Below are 11,868 nucleotides of genomic sequence, written 5' to 3'. Positions count from 1 at the left end.
CATGCATCTCCGACAAGATACCGGAGGATTGTTGGAAGAAGGAAAGAAGAAAAAGCTCACTGGAATGGAATCCGCTCGTCCCAGCATCAGGCCGCTCGTCCAAGAGCCACAATCCTAGCGTCCCAACTGCCTGGCCGCTCGTCCAAGAGCTCCACAATCCGCTCGTCCACCACCTACACAATCCGCTTGCCCCGACCTTTTGGACGCTCGGATTGTTCTCCAGTGCAGCCCGACTTCTTCTTGTTCTACTCGGGATGCGGATATTTTCGAAAGACTAGCAAAAAGGAGACTCGCATCTTTCTTCCAGAGGATCATTTCCTCAACTTTTCTTAAGGACTTAATCGTCATTTAAGCCCTTAGTAACCCTAATTTGTGCACATAATCCCCATTATAAATACCCCATTATACTAATTAGATTATCATGTTCTTCTTATCAATCTTTAGTGTAGTTTATATTATTCTAATCTCTCTTTAAACTTGTAATCAACTTTTAATCAAGTATTAAAACAAATCTCATTTCCTTAATTTCTCTATTGTTCATCCATTATTTTGGGTAATTGAATATTATCTGGGTTTATTTGGAGGATTGACAACCTTCCAATCATTCATCAAGTACTTATATTATTCTTTGCTTATTATTTTGGAATCATCATTAGGTATAATTCTCTTAATCCCTTTTTAATTATTGTTAATCATCTTTACTTATTCATCATGTTTTGCTTTGTTGATATGATTGACAACCTTGTTAACATGTTAAACTTGATAATGAGTGAGTAGTTTCCTTAACTAGGGTTAATGGGGAATTAGGGGAAACCAACATGGGGGATGATTCATGCTTAATCTAATATGTTCACATAATTTATTTGCTTGCTTGTTGTGATCTCAACTTATGCACATGTTATGTTTGATGAAATGCGAGCCTATGAATCCTTGCATTTTTTACCCATCACTTACCTTTTCAATGAGACTTGTAAGACATAAACCAACTCGAGTCTCATTAGACCATGCATATAGTTGAGTAGGGAGGATTAAGTCAACTTGTAGATGTTATAAAATCTAATCGATTCGGCTCCGGGACCCAAACCTTCCTAGGATTGTAAGATATAAACCAACTCGATCCTATCACAACAATAATTGCTTGCTTATAATTTGAGAATATGTTTGTATGATCAATTCCCATGAATCCCATATGAACCCATGACACCCTAGTTCTTTTAATCAATTGTTTACATCTCATTTTAGTCATCTTGCTTGTTTACTTTTATTGTTATTTAGTTTAGTGATCTTCTTATCTCAACCCAAATTGTGACACCCTTAGACACCACTACTTGCAATCGAAAATCCTACATCAATAACCGTCCCTTAGGATCCGACCTTTACTTGCCTCTTTACTAATACTAGAGTTGTTTGTGAAGATTATAAATATTGTTTTGGTCTAGGTACTCCTAACGACAAGTAACTGAAATCTAAGCTCAAAGCAGACCGACCATGCATGCTTTTTCTGTCAGAACCAATTAGAGACTCATCAACATATGCTTTATGACTGTCAGTTCAGTCAGCTATGTTGGGATCTGTTGCGAGCTTGGCTTGAGATTGATTTCCCTACTACTAGACTCATTGACGTGTGTATAAAATGGAGATCCAAATCTCTTATTAAGAAACAAATTGTGTTTGCTGCCATAGTGGCGGTATGGTACCATCTCTGGCATACTAGGAACATTTGTAGACTACAAGCAACGATGATCTCACCCTCTACACTTATTAAGCAGGTTAAATAGGATGTTTGCAGACGGTGTAAGGATAGAGCTTTGTTCTTGAAAGCTCACAAATTACCGTGGGAACCAAAGTATGACTAGTTAGTTACTAGTTAGTTGGGAGTCTGTTGATTTGTAATTGGTAGATTGGTGTGATGATTTGTAATGAACTATCATATTTATAAGTTATAATATATTTCACATTCCACCAAAAAAAAAGAATGGGTTGAATAGGAATGGTAATTTGGGTTTGTAATTTGTATAGGAATAGAAAAAGGGAGTGGTTGAATTAGAATAGGATATGGGTAGGTGTAGTTTGTAAGGACAAATAAGTAGTAGTATAAGTAAAGTAAAGGTATGAGTATATGGTAGTGTGGTACAAAAGAAGAGTAGGAAAAGTATAGGTAGTAGTTTAGGAATTGACAACTCATAATTTTATCTCATAAGATAAAATTTACTTAAAGTTAATCAATTTCTATTTGAGTAGGAGTATTATCTGTGAGTTTGAGGGAAACATGGATATGTTGGGAAATATTGGTTACGACATAATATAATGTAATTAATTTGCAAAGTAATTAACATATCAATCAATCTCATAATATAATATGAACTTTATCAAAGATTATATTTAGCAGCGGAAATAAGGACACAATCATACAATCTCGTCTTAACTAGTCGGTCATATAAGGAAAATAAATATTTTGACGGTTTTAGGTGCCACCGATTAAACCAATTTCCAATCGTAATGTCTCAAAACGTTCTCTAGCTAAAGGCTTAGTCAAAATATCGGCCCATTGTTTCTCAGTACTCCAAAATTCAAGTTTTATATTCCCTTTCTCAACATGGTCGCGTAAGAAATGGTGTCTAATTTCTATATGTTTGGTACGGGTATGTTGGGCTGGATTTTTTGAAATAATAATAGCGCTAGTATTATCACAATGAATCGGAATGCAGTCAAAAGTAACACCGTAATCATGTAATTGTTGAATAAGCCATAAAAGTTGAGAACATACCAATGCGGTGGCGATATATTCACTCTCTGCGGTGGAAAATGCCACCGAATTTTACTTTTTGGAAACCTAAAAAATAATACTGTTGGAATATGTGTCCTCCGACAATAATGCGATCACAACTGTTGATCATAATGATCACATGTTTAAGTCTCATTTTAAAGAATACAATTGTGAAGTAATATTATACTGTCAACTGGTCCACACATATCGGTAATGATTGGCTGACTAGAGTTTGACATTACTGTCGTGAGACGGTGGTGACCAGTTGATCCCCTTAGGTCATACCTAAAGGGTAACACTCTTAATTGATCATTTAATTGATCGTATGACGATATGGGTCAATTAAATTACTTAAAATTGACGGACGATTTTAGAAGTAATATTTACGTGTCTCATTGTAATTTGATTAAATAAGATACGGTCTAAGTAATCGAATTGTTTTATTACTTGGATGAAATTATTGTTTAAAGAAACAATTACATTTTAATGAATAATTTATTGTAAATACAAGATGTTGTGATTTATATTTGGTAAAATATTTTGGTACAAGTAATTATGAATTACTAAGTCGATTTTTGTATATGACGTATTTTTATTAATGCGTTGATTTTTAATATGTTAAAAATACATAACAATTTTATGTGACATATGACATGTGACATATGACAAATTGACAATTTGACAAAGATAAAATGGAGTCCATTTTATCCATGTAAACCGAGATAATGGGAGGATTAGGAAAATATTAGGTTAATTATGTTAGTGGTAAACATAATTATTTACCTAAAAACTAGCCATGCAAACCTAGTGGTCATTGTGAAGAACACTTTGTTCATGCATTGGCCCTCTTCCCTTCCCCATTCCACCCGGTTTTTGAGAGGAGAAAACCATGGGTTTTTCTCCTCATTTTACCTAATATTCACTACCAAAAACATTTTACATTATTCATTCATTATTCATCTAAAATTAGAGTTTTAGAAAGATAAAAATTCTTCCTTCTCTCTAAACCGAAATAATAGAGAGTCCAATAATATTTTTGGGTCAATTTTAATACAAAATTAGTATTATTCTAGTAATAATAATATTAATTTTATTAAGTTGTTATCTTGGGTATAATACTTTTGGGAGGGATTCTCTTCTTGAATCCTTGTTCATCCACTAAGGAAAGCTCAAGAACAAGAGAGTAGGAGAACTCTCTTGTGCCCATATAAACCGAAGTATCAATGTGAGATGATGATTTCTTCTTTATTTATTTTGTAGTTTGCATGCATAAGATCACCTTTTAATTTTATGACTAAATTAAAATTATAACATATATGAATATGTTGAGTATAGAGATCTAAATTTCTAACAAGCGGTATCAAGAGCCTTGGTTGTTTACATGCAAATCGGTTATAGTTTTTGCGAGTTATACGATTAACATATAAAACTTGTAAATTTGTGTTATTATGATATATCACGAAATAAATTATGCATGTTAAAGTTTCTGGTCCTAAAATGTTTTTAGGATATTTTGGTTAATTTATGGATTTTTATTGTTCATCTTATAAAATAATGGCATTAAAATGTGATTTTATGATTAAAATGTCATTTTCGGACTAAAATTAGCTAAACCTCGAATTCTCCAGTGATTTTTGGATATGTTATCATATATATTATTTTGAGATGATCTGTAAATTTTCATAATTTTTGGAGTTCGTATGCTCGAAATATGGATTTTTCATGTTTAAAATCGGATTTAGAAGAAAAATAGGTTAATATGAGATAAATTTCGAATCTGGTCATAGAAATTTAGTATGTTATCACATGGAATTTTACAAGATGTGTGTAAAATAATAGGCTATATTGAAGTCTTCATGCATGATTTATGAATTTTTGATGAAAAATAGTATAAATAGTGACTTAATTAGTGAATAAATGCTAAAACATACTCTATGACTAAGGAAAAATGTCACATGTTGCATTTTATTATCTTTTTCAGATCTAAAATTGAAAAGTTGATGAATATAATTTTTCTCATGTTTTTATGATTTTTATTGATAAATTCAATAAACCGCAACATAGTTTTTCCGATAATTTTACGAAATTTTAACCTAAGTTTTTTAACATTATGAGTGTCATGGTATTTTTCCAGAATGTTCATAAGTTTAAATTTCAAATTCTGAATTTATTTGGATTTTTGTGATTTATTTGAAGTTTATAGCATTTTTATTATAATTTTAGGTCCATTAATGAACAATTTTAGAAATATGAGTTAATTATGGTCAAATAGTTAGTGGAGACTAATTTTGAGTCCTAAGAGGTTAGGGTAATTAACTTATGCATAAATATGAATTTATGTATTTTATTGTGATTTTAAAAGGTTGAATCACGCAAATCCGTAAAAATCGTTAAATATACGATATTGGCTACTTAAAGGCGATTTAGCATAAAATTGGGCATGTTCATACATATTGTAATGCTGCATTTTATTTATGATTGTCATAATTTTATTTTATGTAATTTTTGAATTATGTAATTTTACTTAGTATGGCCTTAGTTTTTAATTGATATTACCCGAAATGTATGGGAATATCGATTCGGTTGTAATTTATTGTGATCTCGTATCACCGTTTTATAATTTAATATATTTATTTTATTTTAATTACAAATGTATAATAGGAAATTATGTAATTTGTTATGTAATTTATTTATTCCGGATTTCCTTCAAGACGGTGTCATTCAAGAAGGCGATACATAAAGACGGTGTTCCCTCGAGATGCGTGCCATAACCGAAGTTCAAGGGACCAATGGAGTTGGTTTCCGAATTTGTAATAGTTAATTAGATTTTCTATTTTTAGGAAGGCCATACTAGGATTTTTTTTATGCTTTCCATTTTATTTATATGTCGCATGCATCGCTAAATCGCCATAACTAAAACATGCATCATCATTTAATCGAGCTTATCGACCGTGACAATTAGAATTATCGTAGTTCACCGCTTCAGTTCATTTAAAACGTGATAGATAATAAATTGACATGACCTCTAGCTAAAACAATCAATTGAGACATAGCCTTACCAAATAGTAGAAACCATGAAAACCTATTTCGCGAGGGAGTGCACTCGGCCCTACCGGGATACAAAACTTGTTATGTAGGGGAAGTGGGTGATAAATGTCTATCCACCGAATTCATGTTGATAAGGGATGAATCGGCCCTACCGTGCCCAAGTTGATGTGGATTTGGATCATGGACACATTTATTCGAAATTTGGATTGAGCTCAACGGAAGTATTCGTGACCGTAGTCGCATGTGTTCCGGGCTATAGATAAACATTAGAGTAATTTTATCGACCAAGAGTTCTAAAAGTAGAATCGATTAAGCGTTAATCCTATTGATAAGGGATGAATCGGCCCTACCGTGCCTAAGTCGATATGAATTTGGGTCTTGGAATCATTTATCTAAGTTGGGTAGAGGTCACTAGATAAATGCAATAAAACTTGTTTAAACTTATTTTTACGAGTATTATTATTATTAAAACGACATATGTTTTATTCCTTCTATTTTGTTTTGTAGACCGCTCTTATTTCTCATAACAAATGGCAAATCCAAACACCAACGCCACGCCTCTCACTAATACTTCATGGCTCCGATCCTTTATGGATCGATGTAAAATGAAAAGAATGGGTCAAATTTCTCCGATTGGGATGCCCAACTCAAACTAGCCGCCCAAGGTGACGACAAGCTTCGTTACCTTACCGAGGCCTCTCCACCCGAACCTAATACTAGATCGACCGCCGCCACAAGGGAAGCATATGAGGCTTACCATAAGGAGTCCGCCGCAATGAAAAACGTGTTGATCTTTGCGATGGAGGCGGATCTCCAAAGGAGAGCCTTTAAGATGGGCACCGCTAATGAGATTTACTCCAAGCTTGTGACAATGTTTTCAGAAACTCCGCATATCGTCCAATATGAGGCGGCCGCGGCATTCTTTGATCTCGACTTCAAAGAGGGCCAAAAGGTTAGCCCTCATGTGCTCAAATTAATGGAGCTAGTCGAGACCTTGAAAATTCAAAAGATTGAAATCCCCAAAGAACTTATTGTAGATAGGATTCTACACTCCTTATCCAAAGTCAAGGCATATGCTCAATTCCGGGTGAATTTTAACATGCAAGACAAGGACGTGTCTCTTGAAGAGTTGCACAAGTTACTTGTGCAACCCAAAAGGGACATGGGGTTAAATGTGAACCCACCAAAAGATGTGCTTAACATAAGCACCAAAAGCAAGGGGAAGTTCAAAAAGAATGGGAAGAAGGGTAAGAAGCAAGCTCCCACTTTCACCAAAGCTAAGACTTATGAAGCTAGCACCTCCAAGATCAAGAAGGGTCCTCTTGATAAATGCCATTATTCTAATGGTGTTGGACATTGGAAAAGAAATTGTTCCAAATACCTTGGTGATATTAAGGCTGGAAAGATCACTCCAGTAGGTAAATGACTGTCCTTTCTTTTATGTTTCTAATTCAACTATGGCAATGTGATACAAAGTTGTGATAATGTATCCCCTTTTTATTGTAAATAGGGCCTCCACCAAGCAAGGACAAGGGAAAAGAAAAGCAAGCTTGAGAAACCATCGAGAAGTTAGGAATAGCTTCCATGAAGCTTCGCTTTTTATTGTCTTATTTTAATTATGTTTTGGATTTTAGAACCTTTTGATTTCCGTGTTTGACATGGAAATGTATTTTGGATAATTGGTTGTATTTTGGATAATGGTGGCTTGGTTTGCAACCCAAGTCACCCGTTTTATCATTTTTATCCTTGTTCTAAAATTCGTCTATACATGCTTGCTAATAGAAACATATGATTATTCACTTAAAGTGATCTAATTAACAACTATAATGATGGGATTCATTATATAACCACAAGCTAAAGACTTGTGTATGATCATTTACAAAGTGATATTGAGTTAATGAACTCTCTTAAAGGAAAGTTAATCACCAAGTTCACTTACAAAATCTAAAACAATTAGTCAACCTATGAGATAGTCCTCCTTATACTTCAAAAATCATTATTTGTGTCTTATATACTATCTTTGAATGTCTAGTGTATTTATTCTAAAGAAGAGTGGGAGAAAAATGAGGACACAGCACCAAGATAAATCTATGTACTTGTGTAAATGAGATGTACGCAAGGGAGAATGATTTGAATAAAGGTATATCTATTTATATAGTATGCCCAATACATGAGATCTATGGTCTCGAATAGATCTACATGATAAAAGAGACCAAGTGAAGTAATCAATAGAATGTTTTCTCAAGATAACTACACGAGGAGACCAAAAGAAAGTTTTGGAAGAAAATGAGTAATGTAAAGTCTTAACAAGAGCTTTTACTAGTTTATGATAAATTTTGACCAGTAGTTTCAACATTGATATTTACTTAAGAGCCTAAATGAATCAAAGTTACATCCTAGAAAATAAATGAGATTTATGACTAGAGGTTGCAAGGGTTGATATACCGATATCCTTAATACCTAAGTTAAGTATTAACCACGCAAATGTCATTACTTAACCTCATTATGAAAATGAAATGGTTAAACCTCCTTCCGAAAAGGGTATTTTGAAGGACATGTATTAGATATTATTTATATTTAAACAATGACATTGCTTCGCATAATTACGATATGAATGAGTTAGAGATTAAAATCTCTTTCCATAAGGTTAAGATGAGACCACTTCAAAATAAGTATTTTGAAAGGATATGATGGGAACATATATGGTTTTATCTCAAATAACTTAAACAAAGCAATATATATTTCAATTCTTAAAATGTCTCAATTGAGGAGTCAATTGCGAGTTATGTGGAATTAAGTGGGAGTTGGAAGTTATCATGTGTAGACATGGAAATTAGTGGGAGCAATCATCTTGTAAAATTTATAACTCATTACTCATTGAAGAATGACGAGCTAATACCTTCCTTCACAAAGGAGTATTTGAGTTTTCAATTCTGGATGAAAATGGACTATGATAAATCCAATCACATCATGAGATGTTGGATAAGTATAGAGACATACACATCGAATCAACAAGTAACGTAGGTTATTCATGTAAATGAAAATGGAAAGACCATTAGCAGTCATGGTCGTTCCTTGAACCTAAGAATAGTTGATGACATGATTAAAGGTTACTCATGTTTCCGCCATTAGAATAATCATGCACATGTCCAAAATATATCATATGCATAAGAGCATGATGGATCATTGGCAAGCCATACATGAAACGTCATGAATTCTCGAGGAGAATTTGATGAGCGATTTCAGTGTTTGACAAGAAGACTTTGTTGTGTGTCAAGAGGTTGCACATATTGCAGTTCGAACACATGTAAGGATTTATGAAAATCCTAAGCTCTTAAGCTAAAAGGAGAAATAGGAAGTTTGGAAAGATACTTAGTTGAATAAGAAGTTACTCAAAACTAGTTTTTCCTATAATGCTAGGACTTGTGAGAAGTGTTAGGCTAATCATCTTGACAATTGTTGCAAGATTCTACAAAACATATACCTAGTGCATTGTGTGTGGGTCGAGTACTTGATCAGTACAAGTTATATCATTCACAAAAATTCGTTTGTTATGTGATAATCGACAAGGAAGTTCTCTCAAGGTAAAGAACCAAAACCGAGGTTGGGAACCTAAATGTGTGCTTGGTAAGGTTCATGCTATGAGAAGATAACATGAACGTAAAGGAAAATGCGATTATAAGAAGTTTGAACTCATGGACACGTGGTATGTCAAACTTCTATTGCAATCAAACAAGTGTTTACACACTTACGATATGCATTACAAGGTTGTAATATGGTATTGACTACCAGAATGTGATGTCGACATTTGTCGTTTGAGTTATTATTAACTCACCTTATACTTTCTTACATCCAAAAGGGTTGTAGAGGCAATTTAACCCCGTTAAAGTGAACACGGATTAGCATTGTATTTGCCCATAGTTACTTACATGAGGTGACGTCTCGAAGTGACTAGAGTGTGATGCGATTGATGGAAAGTTCAAGTGCCATAGAGTCATATGAGAATGACTAGTCGATCACAGAGGCAGACTGTTAGGAACATTTTTTCGGCCTTATGACCGCTTATAGAGTTCTGGCAAATTTATATAGCCTGGTCGTGGCGAGAGCTACTATAGTATTCGAATCAGTCGATTCTTTTGACTAAAGACTATTCGCCTAAGATGGCACAGTTTCAGATTAACTTTGATTTGTGTTACTACGACCTTCGTAAATGGGGTCAAATGGGCATATTTTGGGTTATGATGGATGTGGCTAGTCGAAGGGAATGAGTGCGATAGGAATTGTCCACCCCTAGTCAGGGTTATAACAACATCTCAGGGCCACTCAAGGAGTAATGAACTGGAAATGCGTGGCCACGCTCGGAATATATCCATGGTGGATAACTCCGGTCAATCAGTTGTTCTCCAAATCGAGGAAACCACTCTCGATATGATCACTTGCAAGTACGACCTGAAAGACACCTTGCATTGAGTGGGAGATAGTAATAGGACAAGAGAATTGGTGACGCACACTTGTCGAGGACAAGTGGGAGATTGTTGGAATATGTGTCCTCCGACAATAATGCGATCACATTTGTTGATCATAATGATCACATGTTTAAGTCTCATTTTAAAGAATACAATTGGGAAGTAATATTTTACTGTCAACTGGTCCACACATATCGGTAATGATTGGCTGACTAGAGTTTGACATTACTGTCGTGAGACGGTGGTGACCAGTTGATCCCCTTAGGTCATACCTAAAGGGTAACACTCTTAATTGATCATTTAATTGATCGTATGACGATACGGGTCAATTAAATTACATAAAATTGACGGACGATTTTGGAAGTAATATTTACGTGTCTCATTGTAATTTGATTAAATAAGATACGGTCTAAGTAATCGAATTGTTTTATTACTTGGATGAAATTATTGTTTAAAGAAACAATTACATTTTAATGAATAATTTACTGTAAATACAAGATGTTGTGATTTATATTTGGTAAAATATTTTGGTACAAGTAATTATGAATTACTAAGTCGATTTTTGTATATGACGTATTTTTATTAATGCGTTGATTTTTAATATGTTAAAAATACATAACAATTTTATGTGACATATGACATATGACATATGACAATTTGACAATTTGACAAAGATAAAATGGAGTCCATTTCATCCATGTAAACCGAAATAATGGGAGGATTAGGAAAATATTAGGTTAATTATGTTAGTGGTAAGCATAATGATTTACCTAAAAACTAGCCATGCAAACCTAGTGGTCATTGTGAAGAACACTTTGTTCATGCATTGGCCCTCTTCCCTTCCCCATTCCACCCGGTTTTTGAGAGGAGAAAACCATGGGTTTTTCTCCTCATTTTACCTAATATTCACTACCAAAAACATTTTACATTATTCATTCATTATTCATCTAAAATTAGAGTTTTAGAAAGATAAAATTTTTCCTTCTCTCTAAACCGAAATAATAGAGAGTCCAATAATATTTTTGGGTCAATTTTAATACAAAATTAGTATTATTCTAGTAATAATAATATTAATTTTATTAAGTTGTTATCTTGGGTATAATACTTTTGGGAGGGATTCTCTTCTTGAATCCTTGTTCATCCACTAAGGAAAGCTCAAGAACAAGAGAGTAGGAGAACTCTCTTGTGCCCATATAAACCGAAGTATCAATGTGAGATGATGATTTCTTCTTTATTTATTTTGTAGTTTGCATGCATAAGATCACCTTTTAATTTTATGACTAAATTAAAATTATAACATATATGAATATGTTGAGTATAGAGATCTAGATTTCTAACAAATACATGGTCCAACGAAAGTTGCAATACCAGATGTGCTTTTTCTACCGACTCAACACCCTTCATAGTCTGCAACTGAATAACTTTTTAGATCAAAGTTACAGTCAATTGGATACTAGGGATATAACTTAGATGTACCAACTAAATACCTTAGAATCCTTTTTACCGCAGTCATAAGTGATTCTTTAGGACATGACTGGAATCGTGCACAAATACATACGCTAAACATTATGTCAGGTCTACTCGCAG

The sequence above is a fragment of the Silene latifolia genome, chromosome Y, assembly GCF_048544455.1.
Source record: "Silene latifolia isolate original U9 population chromosome Y, ASM4854445v1, whole genome shotgun sequence".
NCBI lineage: Eukaryota > Viridiplantae > Streptophyta > Magnoliopsida > Caryophyllales > Caryophyllaceae > Silene > Silene latifolia.
This window is presented reverse-complemented; position numbering follows the sequence as displayed.